The sequence below is a fragment of the Misgurnus anguillicaudatus genome, chromosome 13 (genome assembly GCF_027580225.2).
Source record: "Misgurnus anguillicaudatus chromosome 13, ASM2758022v2, whole genome shotgun sequence".
In the NCBI taxonomy this organism is placed as follows: Eukaryota; Metazoa; Chordata; class Actinopteri; order Cypriniformes; family Cobitidae; genus Misgurnus; species Misgurnus anguillicaudatus.
Genome location: NC_073349.2, coordinates 10298182 through 10317486, shown reverse-complemented (window position 1 = coordinate 10317486; position 19305 = coordinate 10298182). Strand labels below are relative to the sequence as shown.

The 19305-nt window shown below is 37.2% G+C and overlaps 1 protein-coding gene across 4 annotated transcripts in view; it reads left to right on the top strand.

Moving 5' to 3' along the window:
• Positions 1-3760: 3760 nt before the first annotated feature.
• sulf2b (sulfatase 2b) overlaps positions 3761-19305 on the top strand; it is a 226799-nt gene continuing 211254 nt past the window's right edge. For 2 of the 4 annotated variants that reach the window (XM_055187941.2, XM_055187946.2), the window contains exon 1: positions 3763-4122. The gene's annotated coding sequence lies outside the window, so the exon portion shown is untranslated. Of the gene's footprint in view, positions 4123-19305 lie in introns of all 4 variants that reach the window. The other 2 variants (XM_073874995.1, XM_055187945.2) reach the window with 2 other exon arrangements.

Sequence of the window (19305 nt, the reverse complement as noted above, 5' to 3'; positions counted from 1 at the left end):
TCCCATACAGTTTGTGCTGCTGACACAAATGATACTGTACCTCAAGTTCTGTTAAAGAGAGGTGTGTCTATACTTTGGGAAACAACAGGCAAATTATAGACTGCAATAGACATTACATTATACATTTATGCATTTGGCAGATGCCTTCATCCAAAATGACTTATAAGTTACAGTGCATTCAAACACATCCAAAATATTTTTTATCAGTATGAGTGTTCCCTGGATCAAACCCATGACCTTTGCGCTGCTAATGCAATGCTCAACCAATTGAACTACAGGAACACTAATGCTGTATATATACACATCAAACGCGAAGCATCACATTTCTCGCTCTAGATTATTGTCGATATTTAACTTTGTATCATGCATATTTTTCAAAAGGCTCTTTATTGGGCGATCTATTAATTTTCTTATTTTTTTAACTTTTTTACTCTGGTCGAATTGTGAACTTTTAGACTGTTACGTGACGTTTTTTGCTATGTACTGTAGGCAGTGGCAGTAAGGTTGCTCTGTTTTGGAACAGAGCTCTGGTTAGGCAACTGAAATGACCCCAAGCATTGTGGTGAGTTTTGCAGGAGTGAGCACAGACCCCCATTTTTCCCTCAGATAATATACTGTAAAAATCTAGTTTTTCCTCTCGTCTCCCTTGATAACTGAAATCCTTGAGTTCTATTCCGGTCTTAGTTAAATCTGTAACATGAAGCCTTGGAGGCGGCAGATAACCGTACAGGTTCAGCATGTACCATTTATATCATTCTCTCATAGCACATTGTCGTTCCAGCATCCCCAGGAGTAGAACGAGAAATGGAAAAAAATTATCGCAGAAATAAAAAATGAAACATTATTGACTTATGGCACAAGCTCAGAGCTATTTCTCTACTGATAGGAGTTGGTGGACTCATATTAAAGAACCACTAAAATGCCTTGAAATGCTCAGTTTTGTTCGATGTGTTTATGTAATTTCTATTGAAAAAGAAATTTGGGGTAGGATATAATAAGTGGCCCCTCCCCCTTTTTAAATAGCCAGTGGAGTTTTTGTATACGTCACAGTCAGTCACATACTAATCAATAAACTGGTATGAATGTCATCATACAAATAACTAAAAGCTTCACTTAGAGATCTAGTGCATTATGCATTAGTCCCTCCAAAAAAACGTGATTATAATGCATAATCAGTCAAAGTCGCATATTTATGCGGGGGGGCCGCATTTTTTATAAATTGCAGATTTCTGCTCGCAAAATATTGGGCTTGCATGATTTCATAATTTCCGCATTTTCGTAGCAAAAAGTCATATATATCTTAGCAGAAAGTTGAAAAATGTTGCATTTACTTACATGCGCAGCCCTGTTGTAATGGGAATGTTAGGAAGTGACGTAATTACGCGACATGAACATCAATAAAAAGCTGCAAAAGCTGCAAACAGTACAACAAACTGCAAAAAACAATTTTGGCAAGTTTCCGAAATTTCTGCGCAAAATTGCATAAATATTCCGCATATTCCATTTTTTAAGAAAACGTGCCGCAAGATCAAGGATTTTTGCCCGCAGCAATCACAACAAAAACTCAATTACTATTTTTCAAACTAAGACAACCTGATCTCATGGGAATTCATATCTGTACTGTACATATTTTACAAGAATAATCATACCAAGCAAACACACATTTGAAAAAACAATAATGATATCTCACCCTTATCCTCGTCCTAAACCCAGTGCCACAGGGGCGAAAGCAAATTTTACCAAAACGTACAACATTGGTCGTACAAATTAATACGAATTAGCCACCTCATAAAATACATACAAATTGCCATGAGATTGTGTTGACCAAGTTTGGGAGAATCTGAAGCCGGATTTAATTTTTGAAGAAAAAAGTTATATCAATATTTTGTATCCCCCTCCAAAATTAAGAAAGTTCTTATTTATTGAAAGTTGAAAAACTTCAGATGATTTCAAATTCTCAAAAAAGAAACGCTTATAACTAACATCTTAGAATAACCTCACAGTTGTCTTAAATCGCAATTTTTTTAATAAGTTTATTAGTTTGTCAAATGTTACATATGTGTATTGTAGTTAGAAATCACAATTTTGACTCTATACTCTGCAAAAATTGGTTTAGAAATGAGGAATTTCATATATAAATATGATTACGTGGTGCATAAACAAAGTTAATGGATACATACTGTTACCTCATGAGCAAGCTAATTAATGCCAAAGCCCAACATTATTCTTAAGAATAAACTTTTGAACTTGTTTTCGAAAATTTTACGTATATTTTAATTACACTAAATGTTGTCAACTTACATTTTCTCACTTTTAAAGGTGCATTGTAAAACTTTTAGAAGGATCTCTTGACAGAAATGCAATATAATATACATAACTATATTATCAGTGGTTTATAAAGACCTTACATAATTAACTGTATTGTTTTTATTACCTTAGAATGACACGGGGCATCCCTACATTGTCTCAGACGATGACATGTTTGTCCTGTGGCAGCTACCATATGCGTTTTGAAACTGAGGGGTGAGTTGTCGGTTATAATTCGCAATCTCATCAATAGATGCCGCTAAAATTTACACACACACAACCTTTAAAGGAGACATTTTACAAGACTTTTTTAAGATGTCAAATAAATCTTTGGTGTCCCCAGAGTACATATGTGAAGTTTTAGCTCAAAAAACCCCACAGGTAATTTATTATATCGTGTTAAAATTGCTACTTTGTAGATGAGCAAAAATGTGCTGTTTTTGGGTGTGTCCTTTTGAATGCAAATGAGCTGATCTCTGCACTAAATGACAGTGCCATGGTTGGATAGTGCAGATTAAGGGCGGTATTATCCCCTTCTGACATCACAAGAGGAGCCAAATTTCAATTACCTATTTATTCACATGCTTGCAGAGAATGGTTTACTAAAAAAAGTCAAATTTTCTAGGTTGATAGAAGCACTGTGGACCCAATAATAGCATTTAAACATGGTAAAAATCAAAATTCAAGATGAAAAAATTTAAAAACTACTTCAATTTGTAACAACTAAAAAGTGTAACCTCTTTCAACTTGAGAAAAGTGAGAAAATGTAGTATATATATATATATATATATATATATATATATATATATTTTTTTTTTTTTTTGTAAAGGTGTTCCAATATTAAGGGATTTTTAAGTTAATCCAACTTTCAGTTTTTACAGTGTTATTTTTCTTAGAAAATTAGTATATTTGTCCACCACTGATGAGTAGCTGAACTGAAGTACATGATGACGTCATAAACTAATTGAAAGACTGTAAGTTTAATGATGGTGTCATCTACAGTAAATGTGAAAGTTTTGGAGCTCATTTATATCTATAAGCTGACAAAGTTTTGATAAATCCTTAAGTTTTGATTTCATGTGTGCTTTAAGTGCATGCGGTTAAAGCTGTTTCTGAAACTTCTGGCTAATACGCACACTATCAAAGCAGCGGCCAAAAGATTAACCATGAATACCGCAAACTGAAGCCAAGCTTTCTCCTTTCACGCTTTCAGTCAGCAAGCTCCGTCTGTGTCTCTGTGTTCAACTTCAGATTGGGTACCAGCGGTCAGTACAGCCTCTCTTTTCTTAGCACCCCCCCCCCACCGGTTGCTCGGCGTTTGACTGAGACTGGGAGTAAAGTAAAAGAGGCAGGCGTGTTTAAACAGATGGCTCATGCTGTCTCGAGCCAGTTTACTGCAACTGGCACAGAATACGAGAGAGAGGTAGACAGACACACCGAGAGAAAGAGAGAGAGAGAGAGAGAGAGAGAGAGAGAGAGAGAGAGAGAGAGAGAGAGAGAGAGAGAGAGAGAGAGAGAGAGAGAGACCGCTTTAATTCAAACTTGCCCCTTTTCTCACTCGCCTCTGTTTAAAACTTTCCGTCCAGCCTCTCTCGCCCTCACATGCGCGTGGACGGTCACTTGAAAGTTTGACAAACTTCACAGCCACAGCATGCGGTAACCAGCGCGCACAGTACAGACAGAAAGATCAGTGAAGAAGAGAAAGCGCGTGACACTTGACCCCCTCCACGTCAGGAGTGGCTCGCTGTTTGGGGTCTCCTGCGCAGGACAGAGGGGCACAAACTGCCACCTGCTTACCCTGCAGCTGTGTTTGAGGTAGGCTGTTCTCTCACACATGCCCTATTTTCTCTCTCAGCTGCTGTAACTTTACACTGAAAGCTATAAAGTAGCGTGCGCCGTAATGACGTTCAGTTGCAGGCTTTCAACTTTCTCCTATTTATAAGGCGGTTTGCGTGTGCTATATTTTTATTTTTAATGTATTTATTGTGCTTTGCATTATTGTTTATTTATTTGTTTGAGTGGTTTGATTCAGTTTGAGTGTTTTGTTTTATGAGTGTTATTTGTTATTATTTGCGTGCTTTGCTTTAGTGTGCGTGCCTTGCTTCGGATCGCGTGAGCGTAAATCGCAACTGTCACTTTTTTACACGCACGTGGGTGTTGTTATTTTTAGTTCACTGTCATAGACTGATTGACTGACTCCGGTGTTTCTGAGAGAAAGGTGGGTCGGGGTTACACCCTGTTACCTCGTCAGACACTCTCGTGTGTCAAAACAGAGGAAACCTAGTGATGATAGCTGTGTGAGGTCGTGACGTCACCTAAACACAGTCCAAAATCACAATCTAAACATAACGCTTATGATTCTCACTTGTTACATACAACACATATTGTTTGTCCTGCAGTTTATTTATTGAAATAACAGGCTCATGTCAGCAATAATACAGTCATCATGAGGTGCAGAAAAAACAAAGCTATTTTGTAACAGTTCACAATTTAATTAGAATAGTTGCAAAATAAATTGTAAATAGATTTTTTTTAATTATTTGGTAACCAAAATGGTATACAAATAAAAACACATTTTTGCTTCTTTAAACAAAGGCACCTGTTGCTGCATGATGCTTTTATGAATCTTTTTTTACTGATTCTTTGAAAAGAATTGATTCATATGAGTCATTTGCTTGTGAACCAGACTACGCTCTTCTATTTCACCCAAATGTGTGTTGTCATTGCTATTTAATGTCTTTGTATTAGTCTTTCTCATCAATCTAAACTGTAAGCTTACACATAAAAAAGCTACAGTATTTTTTTCATAATGCGCATTAAGTAGCACCAGTGTTTCCCACAGGATTTTGAGAGACTGTGGTGGTGATGACGTCACATATATGCAAATTAGCGGGTGACGTCATCACCACCACAGTCTCTCAAAATCCTGTGGGAAACACTGGTGCTACTTAATGCGCATTATGAAAAAATACTGTAGCTTTTTTATGTGTAAGCTTACAGTTTAGATTGATGAGAAAGACTAATACAAAGACATTAAATAGCAATGACAACACACATTTGTCGTGTTTGCGTTTGATCTAGTGTTGGCACCTGAAATATGTTTCACTTCTACTCTTTGATCTGTATCTGTATTTGATCTGTATTATATATCAAATTATATTTTAAGCCGAATTAAGCTGTTTTAAAGGTAGGGTAACACATTTTGAAAAATGCTAACGGTAGCCGCCTAGCAATGAAATCCCGATCCCACCCTCAAGTCAAATCGCCATCCAAAGTCACGCCTCTTTCAAAACACATGAACACGCACAGATCAGACGGTCACATCTCATGTCTCATTAGTACAAAGACGAATAACACTTCCAAAATAACCAAACAACTGGTTTACATCAGAATTAGTTTAAGCACACGTTCGGTTGTGTAGACGTAGTAACTATATCGTTACGCTAATCCGTAAACGAACACAAATTTCATAAGCAACACAATGTTTCATCAAAGTAGAATATCTGAATCCATCTCAATACAAACATATCGCGTACCTACCTTACCAAAATAAACAGTGCAACGACTCTTTCAGACCCTTTGCAGCTCCTGCAGCTGTTTCATCTCGTGGTAAAGCAGTAAAGTTACCGATGTTCATTTCGGTTTTTGCTCTTGCTGATCCAGGCAGTTTTTGCTGTTGTTGTTATAAAAGATGCCTTTAGTTTTGTGCCTCCTGTGTAGGTTGTCAATTTAGCAGAAAAGTTTGTTGTTCTCACTGTTTACAGGCAGGAGGTGAGCGCACGTGAACGCGCCGATGATGTATGGTGTCTGCGTGGACTCGCTGCGCGGTTGGCATTCAAATTATGCTTACGTATGAGGGACAAAAATGGAAACATCCGTTCGGACCGAAATCTATGATTTGTTGAACATTTTTTGGTCCTACGCCTTTCACAGAAAACATAAATTTCTACAATTACATTTAAACAACTTAACACAGTGATTGCTATCAGGATGTAAGGAGACTTTTAACCAGCATAACAAAAAATGTTTCAGGATCAAATCTGTTACCCTACCTTTAAATAGTGAAATAAAAATGTAAATTGGAATCATGAAAATTCTATTTGTGGGGGCCAGTGTTGATTCTGTGGTGGGCCACCACAAATAAATCAATGTATGGGAAACACTGACCATAAAAGCAGAGCTGCAAAAGTGCTGCATGTCGTATTGCATCTTGTGTTAAAGATTGCTACAGACCCAGCTAGCTACTGTAACACGTCTTGCTGAGCTGACAAAACTTCTTAATCACTTTGTTTCTGCTAAAAGAGGAAGTAAGTAGGAATACATTGCCACCGCTAAACTACACCATCATCTAAATTAGCTGTCGACTAAAGATTTCAGCTTCTAATGAATGCACAAATGTGCTCGCTAAAGATTAGGGTTAGCTAACAAACGTTCTTTGATAAGTGTGTGTTGAGTTGTGGCCGTAACAGCGTCAGTTTGACAGCTGGTGTTCGTGTCTTTACCTTGGCATGGTGTTCTGGAGGGCCTGTTGGTTTTGGGGCTCTGACAGTGGTTAGCCAGCAATGGCCTGGCTGATGTTTACACTGATTGCTTACATTTGGTCAGTAAATTCCCACGGTTGTGACAGGAGGCAAGGGGGATTCGTTAGGGACGGATTGGTTAGCTCTTGCTTAAAATTCTTCCTCTATTTCATTTGTTCTTCTTCCTCATCTTTCCTTTTGTGCACAATTTTTTCTGTTTTCCTGCTGTGCCCCTCTCAGCACTCTTGAGAGAGGAAGTTTTTGGACAGAGGGGAAGTGACCATTGCACCCAGGGCTAAAGCTCCGGCCAGTGCCAGTGGAATGGAACAATTGCATATGTGATTGTCTGTGACAGCCAACGATTTTACAATGATTATACAAGAAGACGGCAGGCACTTTTTAAACAAGCAGATGTTTGAGATCAGTCGAGTGGTTGTTTGGGCCAAGAGCGGTAAACTTAGTTTTATGAATCTCAAATTTTTTCTTTATTGTAATTACTCAGACTGATAACACTAGGGATGCATCAAAAAGGAAAATTCTTGGCCGAAGCCAACGGTTTTATGAAGTTTTTATTACGTACTGCTGACGCTCTTCAGCGTTCTATGACATGAGATGAAGAGTCACTCGTTCTTTGTGCTTATGCATTCAGCAGACAAATACCCATCGCCGCCGCCGTGTCTTTATCATACGCTGCATGCAGGGTTTCTTGCAGCACTTTGCAGTTCGGGCGGCCTGCCTAAGCTGGGAAACTCTACCGCCTTAACTACATAATACAAATATTTTAATTTTCATCATGATGTGTACGCCCCGCCCTTTTGCTTGCCACGCCCCCGGCCCCATCCAACCCAACTTAACTAACAAATTTTCTGTGGGAAACCCTGGTTGCATGGTGTTCAGGATATCTTGATTTTAAATTAAAAATGAAACTTGTAGTGCTGTATGTTTGCTGCATTTGCGCATCTCTCACTCTCCTCTGGTTAATTTGATTGTGTCATCAAGGACCTCATTGTTCAGTAAAATTTATTCATCCTTTTCACTTGTTCGGCCGAACAAAATTTTTTGCTATTTTCGGCTAAATCATTTCAGTTGCTGAACATTCGGTGTGAGGGCGAGTTTATTCGGTGTTCTGCACTTATCATGATAAAAAATTAATTGTTAATGTAATATCAATAAAATTCTCATTATAAAATGTAAAAAATAAACTTCTGTTCTACATTACATGCACATCACTGTGTATAATATATAAACTAAAGCCGGGTACACACCAAAAGATAATCGGGCTGATTTTGGGCCGATTTCCCCCCTTACGACAATCTTAGCTATGTCCCGAGTATCGCGAAGGTTTCACAGATTATCTTATCAGATTGTCCCTTCATGTGAGGTGTGTTAGGAGTGTTCGAACCTGCTCGGAAGAACGTCGGAGCCGCGTCGATCGCGAATCGTAAATATTCAACATGTTGAATCCTGATGTGTGGGGGGAACCCCGAGGACAAACGCGCGCACGCTCTTGAGATTATCACGTGAACGAAACAATATCCAATCAGAAAGCGGGAAGACGGAAGCAGTCATGGTGCAGCACAAAGGCCGCTTCTCAATCCGTAGGTCGCATTTCCAGGCTGTATATACGTCATCAAGACTGTCTTATTTCAGAATATATAAAATTGGCTATTATTCGTTGTTCATCGTATATTGTTTTAATAAACTTATGACTTGTGAATGTAATGCTCAGTTAACTTGAATAAACCAGGTTTCATGACGTATGCAGCCTGCATATGCGACCTCAGCAGGCTACAGCCTTCGGATTGAGAAACGGCCAAAGTGAAGTTGATGTGGACAGTAGAGATGGAGAATCAGCTTGTTGATTTGTGGCAACAGCACGAATGTTTATACAACGTGTCTTGTAAAAATTATTCCAAGCACTATCATTGAAATGTCTTCCTGCATATCGTCCGCCATGCTTGTTTTGAAGTCTTGCGAGATTTTGTGGGATTTCCTGTGTTCACAGTCGAGACTCTGGTTAAAAATCTGTTTGTGTGTGGTGTGCTGTCTTTAACACATAATGGCACACCACACACTATAGGAGCAAAACGGATAAATCTAGGATTTTTTATCCTCAAGTTTGTGGTCCATCACATTTTTAAAATCTTATAAGATGTAAAAAATCTTCTGGTGTGTACCCAGCATAAAGGTTAAGAGGCTTCACATTTTAAAAAAGATTTGTTGGTTCAACTTAAAAAGTAAGTTACCTTGTTGCCTTAAAATTTTGAGTTAATTCAATTTAAGGTAATAAAATATAAATTAACATTTAACACAAAATAATTGTGTTAAACAGGGGTGTGATTCTTCCGGATAAATCCGGAATTCCGGCTTTTCCGACCTGAAAATGAGGCTTTCGTGAATCATGCAAATCCAATTTTTTGTGTGTGCGTGTGGGTGGGGGGTTGCAAGGCACCGTTATAAATAACCGCATATCACTACGCATTAGTCTATTTATTTGTCATGATGGAACTTCTTTCAAAGCAGAGCTCACCAAAGAGCTTGCAGTCAGATCTCCGGCGTGTGTTGTTGGCTGCGAACTAAAAAAAAGCATGCGTTTGCCAACAAATAGTATGAGAGAAACACATCTTTCACTCTCAACCAAACTAACAAACTAGCCAATCAGAAGTAGAATGGGGAGGGGTCTTTGAGGTGCGGCTGAGGTCCAGCTACAGATGCCGCGCGGCCGCGGTGAAGTCGTAACAGTAACGTTGTCAGCAGGATAAAGAGTAAGTTTATGAAGCCTAGATAAGACATCATAATTGGTAAAGGACCTAAATCAGTGGCGCTGGGGATGGATAGAAGGAATAGGCAGAGGCAAACAGCATTTTAGTAGTAAGAAAATTAAGAGAACCCGCCAGGTGTTTGCTGCTTTGACAAAACTGTCTGTTTCAAATCAGGCTATGCCAGTAATGTAAATATCAGATTTCTCGTTGAGGTGAAATGCTGTCTCGCAATATCAATATAAAGTTGCGTTTGTGTCAAAACGTTTGCTTGCATTATTATTCTGTAATCACTTACGTTAACGCACGCATATAAGTTACGCGAATCAGATCCAACGTCATCCTGACGAACACACGCATACGCTTGCTCCTCTTAATGGTTTGTGAATCTGGCAGTAATGCTTGTGATTACAGAATAATATAATGACAAACACACACATTCATGGATCTGGTTTGCCTGTGTGTGTGTGCGCGTGTTTGTGTGAAACGCGTAGCTCGACTGTGCCAAAAGAACTATGCAAAGGCACTTGACTGCCTTTCCAGAAAGTCATAACATTTGAATTAAGTAACAAATGTTGTAATCAATTATTAATCTGTATTAAATGCCCCAACTAATTTTTCTTTAAACATTAAACATGTTTTGACCAATAGAGAATCCCATTTATCTAATTGTGTATGTGGCTTTTGTGCCTTATTATTACCATATGCAACCAAAGATTTTACTAAAAGGGCATACATTTGTTTAGAAGAACATAAACATCCTCATAGATGTAGTCACTTATTTTTACTCTCAAAATGCCCCACATTGATGTATTTACTTTTAAATGCACAAAATGATTTTGTTCAGTCTGATGCAGTGGCAAGGCTACATAATGGTCAGGGTGGCACTTGCCCACGCATTGACGATTTGCCACTCAGATCGATCAACTTTGAGCCCAAATTATATTTCAACTGTATTTCATTTTATATAAATGTGTGTGTGTGTGTGTGTGTGTGTGTGTGCGTGCGCGTGCGTGCGTGCATGTGTGCATATGTATGTCTCCACGTCATGGTAGGTGTGCCGTATATTTTCCTGCTTTTTTGTCCTTTGCCAATCACACCTATGGTTAAAATATTTTGTCAACTAATACTAGTTGAATTACCTTAAAATTTTAAAGCAACCACACTGCATTTGCGCATCTCTCACTCTCCGCTGGTTAATTTGATAGTGTCATCAAAGACCTCATTGTTCTGTAAAATTTATTCAGCCTTTTCATCTGTTCCGCCGAACACCGAAAATTAGTTTTTTGCTATTTTCGGCTGAATAATTTCAGTTGCCGAACATTCGGTGTGAGGGGGTGAGTTTATTTCTATTCAGTTCTTAAAATAAAGAATGGAAATGGATGGACTAAAGTGGATACATTTGTGATGCAGTTTAATACAAAGGGCTCTGATGCAAAAGCCGCTAAATGCTACCGCCCTCAAAAATGAGATGATATTAACCAAGTGCTCTCTGCACGTATTATATGCTTATAATACTTTCGCTTCAAATTCGCTTAATACCAGCCTTTGATCATTCAGCAAAAAAAAAAAAAAAAACGGTTTGTACGGTATGTTTAAACGCCAAAGCATAAGCAAAGTCCTCAAAGTGCACAAAGACGAATGTGAAACGACTGTGGATCATCGCATTTAAACTGTTGACCTGAATACAACATGAATGTGGCAGCCACATGCATCACAGCGCCCCCTTATATGTGGTTCAGTTTCTTCATTTTCACATTTAAAATTTTGACTTTTATCATTTGAAATGTTTCTAGTTGCATCTTTATTGATTTTGCAACTGTTTACTATCCAACTAAATTTTTTACAATCCAAGTGGATTTTCTTCAGAAGTGGAGTTTTTTGCAAAACATCTTGCATGTACTTGATTTTGGTTTTACAGCAACATTCTTTAAATACCAATGAAATGACTAAAGTGACTTTTGTGAAAAGAAATCATTTCAATTACTGACTAATAACTTTTCATACAGAGAAATTACTGAACCTAAACAAAAGAGCCTGAATAAAAATGGTTATTTACAAGAAAACATGTCAGACCACCTAGAGGGTTTTACATCTGAACCCTTCATATAATCTTGCAGTAAAGTGCTCCTTTATAGCCCTGTGGTAGAGCAGTGCATTAGCAGCGAAAAGGGTCATGGGTTCGAATCCAGGGAACACAAAATAATGTATACCTTGTAAAACACTGTAAGTTGTTTTGGGTTAAAGTGCCAAATGCCTAAGTATAAATCTAAATGTAGGTAATGGAAAACACCTGGACTTGTTTGGCTTGCTGTTCACAGCATAAAACCTTGCACTCCAAGTCCAGTCCAAGACACATGATATGTTAATAGATTATTGGTTAAATGAATGAATAAGTTAATGTATACTCCAAAAAATGTGAGATTGCACAGGAAAATAAACCTTAGATGAGTTCATCCAGAGCTTTTATTTATCCATATAGAGTTGTAATGTAGACTTTGTGGAAGCAAAACAGTTAAGTCAGGCTTTGTTCAGACAAGAAGCTAAAGTTATTGTATTGTATTAATCCATCCTCAAATCTGTATGTGTGTGTCACCAGTATATCAGTCGTGTCAGTCACAAAGTTGGATTAAAAAACAAAGCGTATTTAAGCCTGTGTGAACAAAGTCGAAGAGACAGGAATGTTATATCAGAGATTCTGATATTTGTGTCTTTATTCCACATAACAGTTTGTTTTGCTAACCTTGAAGGCTTTCCTGAGGCTATGGGCTGTGGTTGTATCAAAGTCATGCACAAATCTTACGTGTGACCTTTGACCCACTCACTGTTGCAAAACGTCATGTGGCATATTGACAGCCTAAAAATGAAGGATTTGTATAATCTTTAAACTTGGCTGTTTATTGAGCATTTTTCTCCTGATTTGGTGTCGTTTTTTTTCATCGTTACTTTTCAGTGTGGTTTTTAATATTCTGTCTCTGTGTCCTACATTTGTTTTTTGGTTTTGTCAGCACACTTTCTATTCATGTCAGTTAGCGCTTGCTCTGAATTCTTCTGCGGTTGTAAATGGGGCACTGTGTCTAATTGCTCACACAAACACATTTACTGGTAAAAGACCTTTGACATTATCACACAACACACACATTTTTGAGAAACTGTGCCCCCTCATAAACACTCTATAGATGCTAGATTCACACAGAAACTGCTGCATCTTAGTTTAAATTATAATAGTAAAATGTATGCTATGTAAGCCAATTTTCTTCATCATACTTTCAGGAGATTTGCCAAAATGTAGAGTTTTGATAAAAAATAAATTGTTAATGTAATATAAATGAAATGATCATTCTAAAATGTAAAAAAACCTTCTGTTCTACATTACATTCACATCACTGTGTATAATATATAAACTAAAGGTTAAGAGGCTTCACACTTTAAAAAAAGATTTGTTGGTTCAACTTAAAAAGTAAGTTACCTGGTTGCCTTAAAATTTTGAGTTAATTTAAAAAATATAAGTTAACAGTTACCACAAAATAATTGTGTCAAATACACAATAACTAATACTAGTGAAATTAACTTAAATTTTATAGCAACCAAAAAATGTTTACATTTTTGTCAAATCAACATTTATTTTTATGATACTTTAACTTAAAAAATTGCTTGTTTTTATTTGTATTTAAAGGGCAACTGTTTCATTGCTAAAACAATGCTATTTTGTGTATTTGGTGTAATACAATGTGTTTGTGTGGTTTATGGTTCAAGAAACACATTATTTTCCACATACCGTACATTTTTGTAGCTCCAGTTATTCCTGTCTTCCTGAAACGCATTGATTTTGTACAAAGCTCATTGATTTGAAAAGCGCTGTGTCCCTGATTGGCCAGCTAATCTGTATGTTGTGATTCGTCTGAATACCTCTGAAATGTGACGCTCCTTACCATGTTTGAAAGATTCGCTCAAAATGCAATGCTTACAAAAGTAACTTGCAGGCTTAGTCCGAAGCGGGAGGAATTATGATAATGTCGATCTTGTCCACGTCAACAGGCTCAGGAAGTAAACTGTTGCCTACAATCCATGTGTTTGTTGTAGTCCAAGAAAAGAGACTTACTTTGGAAACGATAACTCGCGTCAATGTTAACTTTGGGATTTGTTACTTTGCATATCGTTAACATGTACTAATACATACTTACACACCAAAGGAAATGTAAAATCGTGAATTGGAAGATAGGTGCGCTTTAATTTATGTCAACTTATCGCAGGTAAAAACTTAAAATAGTAGGTTGAATTGACTTGCAAAACAAAGTTATTTTAATTTCATACTTCATTTATTTTACAGTGCAGGTAACTTACTTTTTAAGTTGAACCAACAAATCTTTTTTACAGTGCACGATATATCAGCATATCAATGTGTTTCAATATATTGCAGTAGTCATAGAACATGCAGAGCATTTTATCTTTGAAAGGAAAACTTTCAGATGACTTTGCCTGTGTTACACTATATAAGAATGGTTTAAAATGGCAAATAGAAGTGACAAATTCAGTAACATTTAAAGGAATATTCCATTTTCTTAAAAGAAAAATCCAGATAATTTACTCACCACCATGTCATCCAAAATGTTGATGTCTTTCTTTGTTCAGTCGAGAAGAAATTATGTTTTTTGAGGAAAACATTCCAGGATTTTTCTCATTTTAATGAACTTTAATAGAGCCCAACATTTAATACTTAACTCAACACTTAACAGTTTTTTTAAAACGGAGTTTCAAAGGACTATAAACGATCCCAAACAAGGCATAAGGGTCTTATCTAGCGAAACGATTGTCATTTTTGACAAGAAAAATTAAAAATATCCACTTTTAAACCACAACTTCTCGTCTAAATCCGGTCGTGATGCGATAGCGTGAACCCACGCAATACGTCATGACGTCAAGAGGTCACAGAGGACGAACGCGAAACTCCGCCCCAGTGTTTACAAGTGTTGAGAAAGAGGAACGTTCCGACGTTGTTGTATGTGGAATGATACTAATTAATGTCTTTGTGTCAGTTTATTGTTTACAATGCTCCGCAAATGTGCGTTTCATAAATGTAACACGTGACCTCTCTACGTCACTACGCATTTGCGTTAGGTCACGCTGGTGGATCGGACCAAGACGAGAAGTTGTGGTTTAAAAGAGCATATTTTTTATTTTTCTTGTCAAAAATGACAATCGTTTCGCTAGATAAGACCTTTATGCCATGTTTGGGATCGTTTATAGTCCTTTGAAACTCTGTTGAAAAAAACTGTTAAGTGTTGAGTTAAGTATTAAATGTTGGGCTCTTTTAAAGTCCATTAAAATGAGAAAAATCCTGCAATGTTTTCCTCAAAAAACATAATTTCTTCTCGACTGAACAAAGAAAGACATCAACATTTTGGATGACATGGTGGTGAGTAAATTATCTGGATTTTTCTTTTAAGAAAATTGAATATTCCTTTAACGTCTTGAAAGACATGGTGGTAACAATTAATACGGTTTCAAAGGTTTTATTAACATGATCTGGTCACTATACCAGAAATGCAAGGCAGAAGTGAATTCCTCTCAAACAGCTTTTCAACTCACCTGGTGATGTCATCCAATATTTCTCACATCGCCGGAAAAAAAAATCGTATAATGTGCAATATTGTGCAGCCCTATAGTTGAGCGAGTTTATTCTAAAAGTTAAAATCAGATATTTGTGCAACATCACTGTGTTTGCATTGACGTGAGAAAAAGTGAATGAACTTACATTACATACTTGTTTATACAGTGTAGATTTAAAAAAGTACATGAGCAAAAATGCATATGTGTAAGATTTCAGTAGAGAAGAGTCATGTATAATTCAACAGCGAAGCCATCTTCTCCAGCTGAGTGTTTCATAGCTGCAAGTGATCAAAGTATAGTTGTGTACCATAACACACAAAGAGAAACAGCAAAAACATGGTGAATATTTTAAGAGGGAAGGCTCGATTACACTGATGCATCTGGACCTTGAAGGTCATTTGAGGAGAAGATTGAAAAGTGTACAGAGTACGGACTGACACAGGGAAGCAGCAAAGAGAAAGATCACAGACGCTACAGATCTAAAGATGAAGAGATAATGACAGCGACGTGTGGAAATGCATGAGTGTTTTACATAAAGTTTATTTTTTCATCCAACCACTCCAACGTCTTCCTCTTCTCAATCCGGAAGTCTCTTGAACTCTTGCTTTTGGATTCATATGATCTCATCCAAGACAGAGTAGATCTTAACTTGCCACACACAACCCAAAACACACAAGAACCTAATTGAAGTTTATTCCCCTAGTGACGTGTACTTACTGTAACACTCTTCCTGAGGTTGTGCTAAAAATGTTACCCAAGGGTATTGAAACATAAACTTGTTTCTTTATTTAAAACACAATGCTCTCGTTGTTATTCTGGTATGGAAACGGGCCTTTTAAATGTGAACCTCTTAAATTTTTACATGATTTATACATTATTTATCCTTGTTGTGTGCTAATTTTTGCCACATTTTGTGTGAATCAGCCCAACCGGCTGTCATAGCTGCTGTTCTGTGATGTAGTTATGTTGTTCAACGCTGCTGCAAAGGTCAACTGTGCGCTAGTTAATGCAGAGAAAATAGCTTTAAGGAAGAATTATTATGCAGCAGTTCATGAAATAAGACGGCAGCAGTTGGGACGACAGATTCATTATTTCTGGCATTATAAAATACAGTTACAAAAAATGAAAGTCTCAGACTCTTTGAAACGAAAGGAAGTGTTGACAATGCTTATAATGCAACTTTGCAAGCGGATCTAGGGCAGCTTAATGTTCCAAGACATATCTTTATTATATATAACACGCAATAAAACATGGATCCACGAAGATCTAATCATTTATGCGAATAATACAAAGTAAGCTACAAAGTCCTCGATTACCTCATTTTACGAACAGGGCGGCAATGCTTGCTGCCAAATCTTGGAGTCGCCCAGGCAGAACAGATCGGGCTTGATCCAGGATTTTCGCTTCTGAAGTGGAACACAGTGTTTTGGGTTTTAGGAAATTGGACTGTTATTGGGCTTTGTTGTGTACACAAAGTGTGTAGGGGGAAAAGATCTCGTCTCTTCTTGTTCCTGCTCTATAGGCTTGTTTTGGGATTGAAGGGCACAGCAGGTAGCTGGAGCTCTGTATTCAAGAGCTCTTCACCCCTGTAATACTGTTTGCTCAACCGCAGTGGCTATGTGTGAGTGTGAAAGCCGTGTTTCCGGAAAGTGTTTGTCTGCCTCTTTTTTATTTTTTATTTATTGCGCTTTCTAGTCATATTTTGATCTCATCTATCTTGATGACATCATATTGGGCCGTCCCCAGATTATTACGTTGAAATGAATGAATTCAACAAGAGCTGCAGTTTGGATGTTTTTTTTAATTTTAACTTAAAGCAACACTAAAGAGTTTTTGCTCTTTGCTCCCCCTACAGGTTAGAAGCGTAATTGTCCATTACCACTGTCGTAAATACTGCAGCATAGCTGGCCCTGATTGGATTGTAGGTCTGCCGTAAAGCAAGTTTTTGTAGTTTTCACTCGAACTACAGGACCGCGACCCGACGGTTGGATACTTCTTTAGTTCGGTTTTGGCCGATAGAGGGCTGCAAAGCGAATGTGAAAGTGCCGTTCGTTCACCCTGTTTCGAGTGGATGAACGACTGAAACTCTTTTGAAAACGTTATTTTAACAGTAGGATTTTTATCTTACAGATAATACATTTACACTTAATTTCTGTAAAAAAATTCAGTTCAAATTTTCAATACAAGGGCATTGGATTGGGTACATGTTCCTACCAATATACAGGGAACACAATATGAATTACCCTTAGCAATAATTTCAACCGAACAATTCATCTATATTTATATCAACTATATCTCATGACAATTCGTACGTATTTCACAAGGTGGCTAATTTGTATTTGCACGATCACATTCCGTCAAGTGCATCTCGGAAAATAGCGCGTACTACGCACATCACACCGCGAGCGGAGACGCGCGAAACGCGGCCGAAATGAGAAAGACGTGGTCCGGACCGTCACTGTCTGGAGGATAACTAGCCAGTTGATAAAACATCTCAGAGAATAGCACAGACGCGCTTCACACCGCGAGCACGCACGCGCACCACAAGGCTGAAATAAGATAAGACGTGTTCCGTCATGTCTGGAGGATAGCCAGTTGATTAAACGCGTGTCCGTGAGAACTGTAAGTGGACTTATGTTTTGGGATTATTTAAGCCTGCTATTGTATTAGTCTATAGTTCTTGCAATTATAAAGTAAGTTAGCTGGTGATTTTGTTGTTTGAGCAACCTACTAGCTTGCTCAACTAGCTTGCTCAACTAGCTAGCTAGGTTTCACGTGCCTGTTGATTAGATATAATTGTTGAGCGCTCTTGCTCACATTATTTATGTGTATTATTTTCATGCTACAGTAGTTACACTCCTTTAAGATTATGCCATTAATAGTGGGAAATAATCAGTTTTTACAATTTTTGCGCTATCTTTCATCGTTCGCCAGACGTTCTACAACATCTGCTTTAGTTTGTGTTTATTTACCCTTTAGTTTCACTTCATCACGCAGATATTCCCGTTAGAGGTAAAAACATTTAATTCATTAATAATCTAGTATGTGTTCATTTTTTATCATAGTTTTTTCAAAATTAAGTTTTATTCGAGTGTTTTAAATAAAAATATTTACATTTTCATCATGACACATACGCCCCGCCCCTTTGATTGCCACGCCCTCGGCACAAAAACAGAAAATACTTTTTAAAATATTGTTTATGTCAAGTAAACAACAATTAACTTTTATAAAAATGCAGACCTATATTATTTATGTCCCCACCAACGTCAAAGTCAAACATATGCCCTTGTTTCAATATACCTTAAATACATCTTGCTTAAAGTCTCCCTGTAGTAGATTTTAACTTTATCACTTAAATCTCATCCAGGGGCGTCATGCACCATTTTTTTTAAGGGGGCACAGTGTGCAAAGCTCACAGAAATTTTTGCATACACATACATCAAACAAATTATATTATAGAGCTTTCAGTCTTTTCCATGGCACTTACATTTCTAACATTCTAAACACCCTTGCCATAGTGCAAAAACCTCCAAAATAAAAGTGTTGACTAACTTTCATATCAAATACTATTCAATCGGATTAATGACATATTGGCATCATATTTACATCTGAATAACGGCATGTGTTCTATTTACGTTTTGTTTAATGTCTTGTTTAATTCTGTCATTAATGCATTTTGCACAACAACTGGCAAAAATTATTCGTACAAGAAGGCCATTCTCAAATAACGAATCTATAACCACATATGTGTACATACTCCACCAACCTGTACAAAATCATACTTCGATTGCACGGATGTACACTTACTGACAACAATGGAAGCAATGCAAATGAAAAACAACAACAATAGAACAATAGAAATCATGGTTATTTAAAATGCTTTTCAAATAATTCTTAACTAATTACAACTCCAGCAACACATAACCTAAAACAAGATAATATCAAAACAAAACATACTATGACATCCCTTCACAAATCTTGTCACGACAACCGCCAAAACCACTAAACACACAATAAAGACTTTTAAATGATGTGATAGAGCACACATATCCAACTAAAACACTAAATAAAACTCTTAGTATAACAGACCTAAATGCAAAAACAAGTCT